General features: G+C 39.7%; 1 protein-coding gene across 5 annotated transcripts in view; it reads right to left on the bottom strand.

Annotated features, from left to right (window-relative positions):
- Positions 1 to 14,776, bottom strand: part of Ncoa3 (nuclear receptor coactivator 3) — an 84,844-nt gene that overhangs the window by 32,228 nt on the left and 37,840 nt on the right. For all 5 annotated transcript variants that reach the window (XM_048349582.1, XM_048349586.1, XM_048349585.1 and 2 more), the window contains exon 2: positions 11,994 to 12,071. The gene's annotated coding sequence lies outside the window, so the exon portion shown is untranslated. The remainder of the gene's footprint in view (positions 1 to 11,993; positions 12,072 to 14,776) is intronic.

Here is a 14,776-nt window from a genome sequence, read left to right as displayed (position 1 = left end):
ACCACAGTACGGAAGACTGAAGCTCAGAATATTAAATATAAACATAGTAAGTTAATAAAAAATTCAAAGAATAACAAAAACTAGCATTTGCTGGCTTGAAAACCACTAAATTTTTGGTATATGACAGCATTGATGAGCATTAATGAGTTTCCTTTTTGGTTATTTGGGTTTCAGACAAAAGGAAAAGGCATCCCTCTACAGAGAAAACTAGCCATACATACAGGAAGTACTTCTGCAAAAACAGGGGAGGAACAGCAATAATACCATGGTTCCATCTGAGCAAGCTAGTTTGGAAACCTATGGAAAACCATGTCTTGCCCAAATGGGAGGTAACGGGTTACCCAATATACTGGGAGAGACCAACTAAGTATTTTCCTTTTTTTCTGGATGAGTAACAGGGAAAAGAGATAGATCACTGTTGTGGCAGCACAATGCTGAGCTTCTCATACATACTGGGTGATTAACTCACAATGACCCTGGCAAGGTTTCTATTCTTATTCACAGTTAATAGATAGGGAAATGGATAATTAAATTTTTTTTGGGGGGGGGGGGGGCTTCCATGCCTGTAATCCTAGCTACTCAGGAGGCTGAAATCTGAGGACCAGTTAGAAGCCAGCCTAGGCAGAAAATTCAGTGAGACTCCTATCTCCAATAAATGACTCAGAAAAAGCTGGAAATGGTGCTGTGGCTCAAGTGGTACAGTGCTAGCCTTGAGCACAGAGGCTCAAGGACAGCGCCCAGGCCCTGAGTTCAAGCACCAGGATCGGCAAAAAACAAACAAAAAATCCTACGAGATGATACACAGACACTATGTGGCAGAGCTTTGCCTTTCTTTTATTTGTTCATAAACAACAAAGTATTTTTTGAGCATTTTATCCCCCCCTCCCATACTACCACCACTAAATGTGGTGGATCTGAGTTGATTTATGAAAACCGCTAGAAGCAACATGAAAAAGCTGAGACGTCTCAAGCCATTTAGACCAAAAAAATTATGTAACAAAATAAAAATAAAGGTCCACGAGAGAATTTAAGGTGTTCATACCTAAAGGCTTTACCCCAAATATAAACTCTAAATTAACACTCCTACTCAATGTAGATTACCACCACTCATCTAAATACACAATCCTAAAGCACCAAATTTAAACCTTTTCTTCCATCCACTGTCCACAGTCTTACTGATAAAATAGTTTTCAAAGAACTAGCATCATGGTTGGAAGAAGTGAAAAGAAATATAACCTCTTCGTGTTCAATGAGCAGACAGAGACAAAAGGAAGAAGTAGGTCCAGAAACACTAAACCTGTGATGAAAATATTCTTGTCATGTGGATTATTCTTCATATAAAACATCCTGGTTTTACAGTTCCTTACAGCCAATAATAAGAGGGATAAAAGTCATATTACTGCAGCACTGGGGACCTGAGCCAGGAAGCAACATGCATGTTAGACAACTTTTCTTCCACTTGAGCTCAACCCTCAGTCCTTTTATTTTGTTTTAAGACAAGGTCTGACTAACTGTGAGGCTGGCCTTGAACTCATGACCCTCTTGCCTCTGCTTCTTAAGTAGCCAGGATTACAAATACATAGTAGTAAAGAAAAAAGAAACAAGCTGTCAGCCATTGTGATGGTGGTACAAGCCAATAATCTCAGTACTCTGAAAGCAGGAGGATCTCAAGTTGGAAAAAAGTCCCCCCAAAAGCAAGACGATCTCTAAAAACAGTAATAATAAATAAATTGTCACTCTACTTTTGTTAGTAACAACTAGTTCTGTTTACAAGGACAAAGTATAAACCATCTAATAGGATCCATTTCTCCATTTAATTATAACAGCAGCAACAAACTATCTTCCAGGCATGATGGAAATACCCTGAGGCACACTTGGGAGGTGGCATGTTCTTGTTTCCTACAGGTGTGAAATGAAATCTGAAAGCCTATTAATGGATGACATGCTGCTACACATTGACCCAACTTACACTCCACAGAACCTTTCCCCATGCACGAATCTGTAACATCAAACATCAAACACTGGTCATTTGGATAACAGTGATTCCCAGTGGGCAAAGCAAGTATTTCACATATTGCTACATTTCCTTACACAATCTTTTTTAAGATCCACACTCGTTAATATCACCACCCATCACATCTCAGAAGTATTTTAAATAAGAAAGCAGTCATATTCATGGTCAAAGGTTTAAGTGTACAAAATTCTTTATTTTACATAAAAGCTCAAATTTTGTAACTGATAGGCAATGCCATTAGATGTTTCCCTAGAGTGACAGGTTCAAGACATTTCCTGCCGAAAGGTTCAAAACTTAGATTGTCAGTTGTTCTTTCAAGGAAAATAGTACTCTATGAAAACAAAATGGCCAGTTCAGTTCATAACCACATGGCCCACATGCTTTCCCTCAAGCAAATTATCACACTTTTGATAGACTGACTTAGTTCGTGCACATTTTGGCTTTATAACACAAAAGTATGAATCTTCTTTAAGAGTGACTCAAGGGGCTGGGAATGTCACTTAGTGAAAGAGTGTTTGCCTAGAGTGAAGCCCTGAGTTCAATTCCTCAGTGCCACATAAACAGAAAAAACTGGCAGTGGAGCTGTGGCTCAAGTGGTGGTAGAGTGCTAGCCTTGAGCAAAAGAAGCTCAGGGACAGTGTCCAGACCCTGAGTTCAAGCCCCAGGACTGGCAAAAAAAAAGGGGGGGGGGGAATGACTGAAGAAGAGCTAAGATTGAAAGAAATGAACAAGGTGGGGCACAGTGGTACACATATGTAATCCTAGCTACATAGGAGATGAAGATGTTAGGATTATGGTTCACGACTAAACTAGGAGAAAAAGAAAAGCCCGAACTGAAAAATAATTAAAGCAAAAAGGGCTGAGTTCAAACCCCAATACTACAAGGACGGAAGGGGGGAAAAAACACGTTTGCTGCATTATCAAAGACAAACCTGGGGCTGGGGAGATAGCCTAGTGGCAAGAGTGCCTGCCTCGGATACACGAGGCCCTAGGTTCGATTCCCCAGCACCACATAAACAGAAAAATGGCCAGAAGCGGCGCTGTGGCTCAAGTGGCGGAGTGCTAGCCTTGAGCGGGAAGAAGCCAGGGACAGTGCTCAGGCCCTGAGTCCAAGGCCCAGGACTGGCCAAAAAAATAAAAGACAAACCTAAGTCGGAAACCAGTATGAGATGACTGAAGAAAGGACTTCAGTCCAGTGCCACCACTTGGATTCATGATAAGGTGCCAACAGTTTTACATACAGTTCCTTTTTTACCATCAGTGTAAACATCAAAAGGAGGATGATGGGCAAGTAACATCAGCATTATTATGGAAACAGTTTTAGCCATGTGGACTTCCAATAGGTTCTCAGGGTCTTCCCACAGTTCATAAACCACACTGAAACTGGTTTGGTCTTCTCTGACACTCTACACATTTGTGTAATATATACTGTAGCATTTCCTCTCCAAAAGAGAGTAAACAAGACATGTTTGAGATAAAAGGAACACAGGGCTGGGCAACAGTGGCTCATACCTGTAATCCTAGCTACCCCAGAGGCTGATATCTGAAGATCATGGTTCAAAGCCAGCCCAGGCAAGAAAGTCCATTAACACTCTTACTGCCAATTAAGCACCAAAAATGCCAGAGTGGTAGAGCACTAGCTTTAAGCACGAAAGCTCAGGGACAGCTCCTACAACCAGCCCCAGAACCAGCACATATACAAAAGACCAGAGTAGCAAGGGTCCAGTGGTTCACACCTGTAATTCTAGCTACTTAGGAGGCTGAGATCTAGAAAATCATGGTTTGAAGCCAGTCCAAACAGAAAAGCCCATCTCCAAAATAACTAGGAGAGCTGGATTAGAAGTACGTCTCAAGTGGTAGAGCACCAGACAAGACATGTCTCAAACTGGAAAGTACCTGCCTAGCAAGCATGAAACCAGAGTTCAAACTCCAGTGCTACAAACTAATTTTCAAACAATAGCAATAAACCAGTAGTAGATTATGGGGAGAGAGATTAATAATTTTGCAATCCTACTTTCTCCTTAGGGACAAATTATAAAGCAGGGAATTTTTTTAAAAAATCAAGTCACACTTGGTTATAAGAGCACTGTGAGGAACACATTTTTCCTTGTAGAAGCTTTAAAATTGTGCATATCTTGCACTGTTGTCTTCAGATACTGTGTACTCAGAATGTTTATTATGTGAAGCTCATCAAGACTTTACTTAGAATTTTTCTTGTATTACTGACAAATGACACATGATGAAAAACTTAAAAACAAAACTTAGAAACATATATTGAACACATGTGCATGTGCAAAGCTTTCAAATCTTTAAGATATGAAAAGGAATGAGACACCTGTTACCTTTTGATAAAGGTTGGCTGTCACACACCTGTGTCCAATATATACTCTTTTTCACAAAGCATAGACCCAGAAAAGGCAATTTTTAATCCACCAACTGTGTAACAATGGTTGTACATACATGGCAAATTTTATTCAAGGTCAGAAGTTTGGAGGCTTTCAACCTCAACTTCTAGGTAACAAAGGCTTTATATTTTAAATATTAGAGATTGAAAGAAATACTGGGGGAGGGGTAGTCCCTGGGGCTTGAGCTCTGGGCCTGGGCACTGTCTCTGAACTCTTCAGTTCAAGGCTAGTGCTCTACCACTTAAGACACAGAGCCACTTCCAGTTTTTTGGTGGTTAACTGGAGACAGAGTTTCACCAGCTTTCCTGCCCAGGTTGGCTTTGAACCATGATCCTCAGATCTCAGCCTCCTGAGTAGCTAGGATGACAGGTGTCAGCCACCTGCACCCGGCAAAAGACATATTCTTAACAAAATAGTTTTTAGAAACAAAGCCCAAATCACAAGAAAGTAATTAGAAGATACATTTTTAAAAACTGAGCCATTTTAACAGCAATATACACTGGACTGTTCACAGAGAAGTTCACCTTTCAGATTGTTGAGCTGGTATTTAGGCCAATTATAAGTTGCAGAAGAAAGTTCTACAATGATTATATTACTGGTTTGAATATTTTTATGTTTTTCCAAGTCCAGTATTATGAAATCTTAGTCTCCAGTTGTTTCCACAATGAACTAAAAATCTGTAATTAGGGGCTGGGGATATAGCCTAGTGGCAAGAGTGCCTGCCTCGGATACACGAGGCCCTAGGTTCAATTCCCCAGCACCACATATACAGAAAACGGCCAGAAGCGGCGCTGTGGCTCAAGTGGCAGAGTGCTAGCCTTGAGCAAAAGGAAGCCAGGGACAGTGCTCAGGCCCTGAGTCCAAGGCCCAAGACTGGCCAAAAAAAAAAAACAAACAAACTAAAAATCTGTAATTAGATTAAAACAGTACTTTGTATGCTTTATTGTTCATGATAAAAAGATGAATCTCACAACTTGGACTTTTCATTACAAACTTACTGTAAAAACAAGCCAGGTTAATCTTTGGTCTTCAACTTCATTGACAATATATAACTCAAAAGAAATTTTCTTCTGAAAACATCCCCTATACAGTATGAAATCTATACTGATAAATAAAAATTGTCAAGTGGGTACAGTGGCTTACACCTGTAATTCCAGCTACTCAAAAAAGGGATAGCAAAAGATGTCCTGGTTTGCACAAGGTGCTGGTGGTTCATGCCTGTAATCCTAGCTACTCGGGAGGCTGAGATCTGAGGATTTTGATTCCTATCCAGCCCAGGCAGGTAAGTCCGTAAGACTCTTTCCTTCAATTAATCACCTAAAAGCTGGAAGTGGTGCTGTTACTCAAAGTGGTAGAGTGCTAGCCTTGAGGAAAAAAAGAGCTCAAGCACAGTGGCCAGGTCCTGAGACCAAGGACCCATGCCAGGAAAAAAATAAAATAAAAGTTAAGCATAATTCATTAAAATTGATCAATTAAAAAAATTAATTAACTGGACAGGTGGTGATGGTTCACATCTGCAATCCTAGCTACTCAGGAAGTTGAGATCTGAGGATCCCTGTTTGATACTAGCCAAGGGCAAGAAAGTCCATGATACTCCTTTCCAATAAATTACAGAAAAAGAAAAAAACGAAAAATAAAGTTGGAAGTGGAGCTTTAGCTCAAGTGGTAGAATGCTAGCCTTAAACAAAAGAAGCCCAGGGGCAGCAGCATCCAGGCTCTGAGATCAAGCCCTAGCACCAGCAAAAAATTAAAATAAATAAATAAGTAAAAGAAGATGAGAAGTTAGATCATTTCAAGCAAATTAGTTGTAGTTTTTCTACTTGTGAGCACAGAATTTAATAATAAAAGATCCACTAAAATTATGGTAAGTTTAATTTTAGTAATGTCTTTGGTGAGTAAAAACTAATTTCTGAAGGTATCTGGCACACAGCCATGTGCATCTCACAACCATTTAATTTACAAGTAGCAAAGTGGTTTCTTTCCTTTTAAAAAATATTATTAAGTAGTTGTAGCAAAGGTTTACAATTCCATAATTCAGGTTCTGAGTGCAATACTTTTCAACAATGTGATTCCTTCCTTTGTTCTCCCTATTTCATTTGTTTTAAGAATATATTTGAGGGGCTGGGGATATGGCCTAGTGGCAAGAGTGCTTGCCTCGTATACATGAGGCCCTGGGTTCGATTCCCCAGCACCACATATACAGAAAACGGCCAGAAGTGGCGCTGTGGCTCAAGTGGCAGAGTGCTAGCCTTGAGCAAGAAGAAGCCAGGGACAGCGCTCAGCCCCTGAGTCCAAGGCCCAGGACTGGCAAAAAAAAAAAAAAGAATATATTTGAGGGCTGGGAATATGGCCTAGTGGCAAGAGTGCTTGACTCATATACATGAAGCCCTGGATTCAATTCCCCAGCACCACATATATAGAAAATGACCAGAAGTGGTGCTGTGGGTCAAGTGGTAGAGTGCTAGCCTTGAGCAAAAAAAAACCAGGGACAGTGCTCAGGCCCTGAGTTCAAGCCCCAGAACTGTGTGTGTGTGTGTGTGTGTGTGTGTGTACACACACACATATACATGTATGTATATATATGTATATGTATATATATTTAATAGAAACTTTGACATATATAACATTAGACTGCTGGAACTTAACAGTGATCCTACAACCACAGGTTGATTTCTCTAATAAAAATTTAAGTTTTGGGGCTGGGAATATAGCCTAGTGGCAAGAGAGCTTGCCTCCTACACATGAAGCTCTGGATTCCCCAGCACCACATATATGGAAAACGGCCAGAAGGGGCGCTGTGGCTCAGGTGGCAGAGTGCTAGCCTTGAGCGGGAAGAAGCCAAGGATGGTGCTCAGGCCCTGAGTCCAAGGCCCAGGACTGGCCAAAAACAAAAAAAATTTTAAGTTTTTAAAAATTGAGGTGAAGGCTGAGGAAGTCAACCTGCAGTAAGAACTTGCCACTGAGAGTTGTTCCTTTTTTGCTATTATCAATCTTAATTGAGAAGTCGATGCACTAAAAAGTTTGCTGATATATGCAAAATGCCTCTGAGTTTGCTAATACACTGTAATAAAGCCAAGTTCCTCAAAAACAATTCTTCTCAAAATATATAGGAACCGCTTTTCCGTGATCCCAGCTACTTAGAAGGCAAATTTAAGAGGATCTCAAATTCAACACCTAGCTAGGCAAACATGTATCAAGATCTTGTCTCAAAAACAAAACAAAACAAAAACAAAGGAAAGCATAGTTCAAGTATTAGAGTACTTGCCTAGCATGTAGGAGGCCCTGGGTCAATTACCACTATGACAAAAACAAAAAATCAATGATATGCAAGAAAAAACAGTATTACAGAAGAGAAATGGGAAATTCTAGGAAAGAATGGAAAGTTAGCAACTACACAGACCAACAAAAACACAGAATACCTTTGAGGGACATCAGAAGAATGGAGATGAGGGGCTGGGGATATAGCCTAGTGGCAAGAATGCCTGCCTCGAATACACGAGGCCCTAGGTTCGATTCCCCAGCACCACATATACAGAAAACGGCCAGAAGCGGCGCTGTGGCTCAAGTGGCGGAGTGCTAGCCTTGAGCGGGAAGAAGCCAGGGACAGTGCTCAGGCCCTGAGTCCAAGGCCCAGGACTGGCCAAAAAAAAAAAAAAAGAAGAATGGAGATGAGTGGTACAGAGGAAGAATCTGTGAAGTTTAAAGATGTAGTAAAACAAACTTTAAAGACAGAACTACAAGCAGAAAAAAGGAAAAAGAATACCTAAGAATGGTGCCACAACTACAAAAAGTAATATGCACATACTGACAAGGCCACTTATACAAAACTACAAAAAGGGCAAAACTAGGGACATACAGCAAATGAGCTGAAAGGCCCCTGTGATGGTCAAGGACCAGCGGAGGGGACTATAGTAAATGCAAAGGCACACAAAGGAACTCTATGGGTCTGTTTATCATGATTGTGGCAGTGGTTACATTTGTCAAACTTAATAAACTATAAACCTAAGATGGCTAAACGTTGTATGGAAACTATACTTTCATAATGTTTTTAAGTAAGTAATTAAAGATAAGAAAAATGACAGTGCCTACTGCTACAATATTTAAGTGGTATGAAACAAAATAATGTAACAGTTATTCCAAAAGAAAGTGTACTTTTCTACAGGAATAACACCATATGGAAAGGAAATTTTGTTATAGCAGAGATTACGTTTACAACTTCAGGGCAATAAAAATATTCTATGAAAACACAAACAAACCAGCACATAGGAGGCTGAGACAGGAGGTTCACAAGTTTGAGGCCAGCCTGATGACACATAGTTGAGTTCTAAACTTTCCCAGGCAACACAGCAAGACCCTGTCATACAAGAGGCGGGGAGAGGAAGTTGTAGGATTTGAGACACACCTTCACCCATTTTGGATAGGGTCTATCAATACGGCTGGAGCTACTTTGGACTGAAATCTCCCTATCTTTGCCATAACTAGGATTCAAGCATGCAATATGGCTAAATTTTTCACCTGGGTTGGGCTCAAATCACAATCCTCATCATCTCCACCTTCCAAGTTCTAGGCTCACAGATGTGTTACAATAGCATGTTTGTTCCCTGAAAAATGAATTCTAATAAAGTCATCCAAAAGAATACAATGTAGTTAAAAAATTATACTAAGTCAAATCTTGCAATCATTAAGCTTAAAAAGCCAGCATATTAGCTTTGTAATGGCCCACAACTGTGGGGAAATGAGGGTTAAGACAAATAATAACGAAGAATAGTATCTGACCCCAGGTAGTAGGGAAAATGCTGTAAGAGATTTTATTAAGTGTTTGAAACTGGAATATGGGGCTAGAAATGTGGCTTGGTGGTAGAGTGCTTGCCTAGAATGCATGAGGTAGTGGGTTCATTTCCTCAGTAGCACATACACAGAAGACACCACAAGTGGCACCGTGGCTCAAGTGATAAAGCTCAAGGACAGTGCCCAGGCCCTGAGTTCAAGCTTGGCAAAAAAAAAAAAAAAGACTAGAACATGGACAATGCATCTATATGAATATGTCCATTTATGAAGGTACCAGTTGTACTATGGTTATATAAGACAACTATCCTATTCTGGTGGGTAGAAAGTGAAATGAAAGAAGGGAGAGAGAAAAACAAAGGAAAGGGAAACAGGAAACAGGAGTACAAGAATAAAATGAGTTCAAGTCTTTAACTCTCATTTCCTGCATGAGGAGCAAAGGGAGTTTTTTCTTATTTCTCGTTATATTAAAAAATAAAGCCTTACTATAATTTTCACCTTGTAGGACTCTCATTTTTGTAAGACACCCTGAAATGTTTTTTCATGCATGGACTTAAGGACCTGTGGTTTTGTGTGAAAATTCTGACACTGAAGGAAACCCTCATCTATCCATCATGTGGTGACAGAAATTGGAGAGCCAGCCAGGAGTTAATTCCCACAAGACACAGAAAACAAAATGGGAACCACGCCTAATATTCTTGGCAATTCTCAATTGGGGTATATCTTAAAGAACTGACTTTAAAGAAGAGAGATTAGCCAGGCATTGGTTGGCTCACACCCGTAATCCTACTCAGATCTGGGGATTGGAGTTCAAAGCCAGCCCAGCCAAGAAAGTCTGTGAGAAGCTTATCTCCAATTAACCACCAAAAGGCTGGAAGTGGAGCCATGACTAAAGTGGTAGAGTGCTTGAGCAAGAAGCAGCCAGAGGGGCTGGGGATATAGCCTAGTGGCAAGAGTGCCTGCCTCGGATACACGAGGCCCTAGGTTCGATTCCCCAGCACCACATATACAGAAAACGGCCAGAAGTGGCGCTGTGGCTCAAGTGGCAGAGTGCTAGCCTTGAGCGGGAAGAAGCCAGGGACAGTGCTCAGGCCCTGAGTCCAAGGCCCAGGACTGGCCAAAAAAAAAAAAAAAAAAAAAAAAAAAGAAGCAGCCAGAGATAGTGCTCAGGCCCCAAGTCCAAGTGCTGGGACTGGCAAAAACAAAAAAAAGTTTGTATACAACAAGAGCCTGATGGTGCCAGTGCAATGCTGCCAATCATAATTATTATCCTTAAAATGTCATGTGCAGTGGAAATAATTACCACACTATTTCTTCAAAATGGTAACCTGGCTCTTCTAAATTTCCACCATTTCCAGTTTGGCTCCTTCTCCAAGGCATTTATGATCAAACCCACAGAACACATCTTCAGCAAGTTGTTTTTCAACCATTATTATAGTCTTGGTGCTTTTTTGAAAGGAATAACATTTAAATCTGATGCTAAAAATAGCCATGAAAACTAATAAAATTCTTTAGTTCCCAGCAACGGGAGGAGGAAAGGAGAAGGAAGAAAAGAAAAAGCAATGCAAGTTAGGGAAACTGCAAGAGCTAAAGTCTGGTAGCTTAAAAATCTCTCTCTCTCTGTCTCTGTCTCTGTCTCTCTGTCTCTGTCTCTGTCTCTCTCTCTCTGCTGCAGAGCTACTCAGGGTCTTGAACCTGATCAGCAGGTGCTCTCTACACCTCTACACCTCCTTACCTTTCCGTGTAAGCCAAGGGAAAACTGTATTTAAGAAAAAAGTTGTAAATTTTTGCAAAATTACAAATGAGTACAGATGGATCAAGAAATAGAAAGGGGGGCTGGGGATACAGCCTAGTGGCAAGAGTGCCTGCCTCGGATACACGAGGCCCTAGGTTCGATTCCCCAGCACCACATATACAGAAAACGGCCAGAAGCCGCGCTGTGGCTCAAGTGGCAGAGTGCTAGCCTTGAGCGGGAAGAAGCCAGGGACAGTGCTCAGGCCCTGAGTCCAAGGCCCAGGACTGGCCAAAAAAAAAAAGAAATAGAAAGGGACACAGATAAATAGAAGCATGAAATTATGGAGTCTTGGTCTAAAGGAAGCTACAATTAGGAACAGAAAGTGGAACAAATGCATGAGAAAGGAAAGGAGCAAACTAGATAAAGCCTGTTTGCTAAACATATCAAAGGAAATGAGATTCAAAACTGCAGAAGGCTAAGAAAATGATTACTAACAAAAGACATGTAACTAGGCAAAGCATAATTGCTTTCTTGGCAATCAGACAACTCTCTATTTTCATTTTTCCTATTCTGATGCAACATTCAAGGTTAAGAATAAGGTTATTTGGAATACTATTTGTCAGCACAAACAATCTTGGAAATTAGTCTTCACAAGGTAAAATGGTAAACATGGGCTAGGGTTCATTCAGAATTTGACTACATGTCCTTAAAATGTTTACTCACAGAAGGCATGGAGGGCTGTTTTCTCCCTTCCCGGAGTTTATGCTTGTTTACCTACTCATATGTACATGTAAGTGAATATAAGTGTGTATATGTTCAAGGGAATATTCCATGTCCATTCTTTCAACTAGAATTATCCTTAAAGAGAAAAGCATCAAGTATAAAATAAGTTTAAATTAAATCTTTACTTATTGTCAAAGTGATGTACAGAAGGGTTAACAGTTTCATACGTAAGGCAGTGCATAATAAATCTTAAAGTAAAAGGAAGGGATAGTAATTACAAAGTTGAAATAAAAGTACAATGGATCAAGTTAAAATAAAATGAACAAATTACCTGGCTAACCAAATGATGGTCAAGTACGAGTTTATACTTAATGGTCTCTGAGTCCACTGTTCAGCAAGTATTTTGATCCTGAGAACAAAAAAAGGAGGAAGGGTTGAATTTTATTGCCCTTTCTTCAAATAAATATTAGTATTAGTCAAACATAAATTCACTGTTCCAATCTTTTCCTTCCTTCAACTTAAAACAAAAACAAACAAAAGCTAACAAGTACAATGCCTCTTCCTAGGAATTCGAGTAAGTACCTATTTTGTCATGTATCAATACTTCTGCCTTTTCCTTTTTAAAAAAAAAAGTATGGTATACACAATATACTCTGTCACTGTTTGCAAACATGGGTAAGTGGGGATGGCAGAGACCAGCTACAAATCCTAAGAAATGATCCAAACAGATGAGTGCTCTGAATTTGTAGATCCCTCTCACATGTCCAAAATGAAAGCTTAACAGAAAACAATTACATTAATACCCTGGTAGAAGCTAATACTCAAATATTCCCAGCTCAAAGAAGATCAATACCCACAGGAAGGAACAGATGAAGGAGTACAACAAGCAGCACACAGAGGAAGGGAGGGGGATGTTTTCTCACTCGCCATAAAGGATGTTTGAATCACCAAAAGAGAAATATTTTCAATGGGGAATCTAGGTATAATTCTTTACAATAATATGCAATAAAATATAAAACAGAAACAGACTTTTGCACAAGTAGAAATGAGGAGTAGGTTCTAGTGCGACAAAGTGAACCAAATAAAAACATTTACCTCCCCTGTGAATTCCAAATGTACAATAAAGCAACAATCTGTCACAGATTCTAGTGGCATCTTTATCTAGACAACAACCATAACTACTATATGCCCTAAAGTTAATGACATTCATGCTGGCATTGGCAGGCCTTTGGAAAGGGGATAAGAAAATAATAATACATTCACAAATTCCAAGAACCAACCATATTGTAGCTATAGCCAACTGACCAAGAACATAGGAAAAGCTATCTGCTTGATGTGAATGGCACTACACTTTGAAACACAACACTAAAGGAGAGAAAATGTAGGGAGAGGCACAGCATAGATGGTTAGCAAAGGGAAAGGGATCCAGGTAATCCTAACAGTGTTGTGCAATTACATGTCTACATATAATCAGAGTACAGGTATAGGGTTATAACTGAGATAGGTACTCAAAACAAGCTTTTATATTTTGAATTTGAAATACATCTTCTAGCTGTAATAACATAACTAGTTGTTAGCATTAAACCCACACAGCAGGGAAGATGTAGATTACCAGTCCTTTCACTTAACTTGGTAGCCACCTAGCTCACACTAAGACTTTTTTTTTTTTTTTTTTTTTGGCCAGTCCTGGGCCTTGGACTCAGGGCCTGAGCACTGTCCCTGGCTTCTTCCCGCTCAAGGCTAGCACTCTGCCACTTGAGCCACAGCGCCGCTTCTGGCCGTTTTCTGTATATGTGGTGCTGGGGAATCGAACCTAGGGCCTCGAGTATCCGAGGCAGGCACTCTTGCCACTAGGCTATATCCCCAGCCCCTCACACTAAGACTTTTCAGAGCCATATAGACAGATAGATATACATACACATACAGATATGGATATAGAGATAGAAGTTAATACAAACATATACATACACACATACCCTAAGACTTATATGAGCATTTAATGAAAATATATAATTACTTATTAGTAACTAGCATATAAAGTTCAAAAATTAAATTATTACTAATCCAAGACTATTGAACAAATAATATTAACTGAAGAATCCAAGCAAACTAAAAATAGTAAACATATACATTTTTGTTTTTAAATGAATTCAGTTTTTTTTATGTTGATAATGCACTTATTTTATTAGATGAGGATGGAGAGGAGTATATGTGGACAGAACAACTAAAGTTTTATTGGCCTTTGTTTTAAACCAGATTTCACTCCAGGACTTCACCTCAGGTTTTTTGGTTGTTGTTGTTCCTTTTTTATGGAGGGCTATGGGATGAGAAACACCTAAGAAGTAAGTATGGTGGGGTAAAAAAAAGGAACTCAAGTCAGAAAATGTAAGTACCGCTACCTAAGTTTGGAAAGTTGTTAAGACTCCCTAAGCTAATACTCAAGTACTGTACAGTTGGTTTTCATACCCTGGAAGAAATGTTGACATCTGCCAATCTGCACACCCAGGATAAAGACACACTGTCTACAAAAATCAAAATCTTGGAAGCATAAAACTAACCTATTGGATTGCCTCCTGGGAACCTAGGAATAGTCTTAAAAAGTACTATACTCAACAGTCCTTTAAAGCTATTTGGGGGGGAAAAGTTAAAACTTGACTAGAACCAAGATTTGTTAGGATATATTGTTTTCATTTAAAAAAAAAAAAATAAGCTTACGCTGGGTGCCAGTGGCTCACACCGGTAATTCTAGCTACTCAGGAGACTGAGATCTGAGGATCATGGTTGGAGCCTGCTGGGGCAGGGAAGTCCTATAAGACTCCTATCTCTAACCACCAGAAAATCAGAAGTGGTGCTGTGGATCAAAGTAGTTGAGTGCTGGCTTTGAGCAAAAAAGCTCAGGGACAGTGCCTAGGCCCTGAGTTCAAGCCCCATAACTAACAACAACAAAAGTTTATTTTTACCTTTTTCCTAATCTGGATGTTATTCAATTACACATACAAAAATGAAATCACTAACATAAAAACTCACTGACACTTATGAAATATTAGATAGCTGAGAAAGTGGGTGGGAACCATTTTCTACTACAATTAACATAACAGAAAAATGACTGATGAG

The sequence above is a fragment of the Perognathus longimembris genome, chromosome 6 (assembly GCF_023159225.1).
Source record: "Perognathus longimembris pacificus isolate PPM17 chromosome 6, ASM2315922v1, whole genome shotgun sequence".
In the NCBI taxonomy this organism is placed as follows: domain Eukaryota; kingdom Metazoa; phylum Chordata; class Mammalia; order Rodentia; family Heteromyidae; genus Perognathus; species Perognathus longimembris.
The sequence above is the reverse complement of the archived record's forward strand: the minus strand, read 5'-3'. Positions and strand labels throughout refer to the sequence as shown.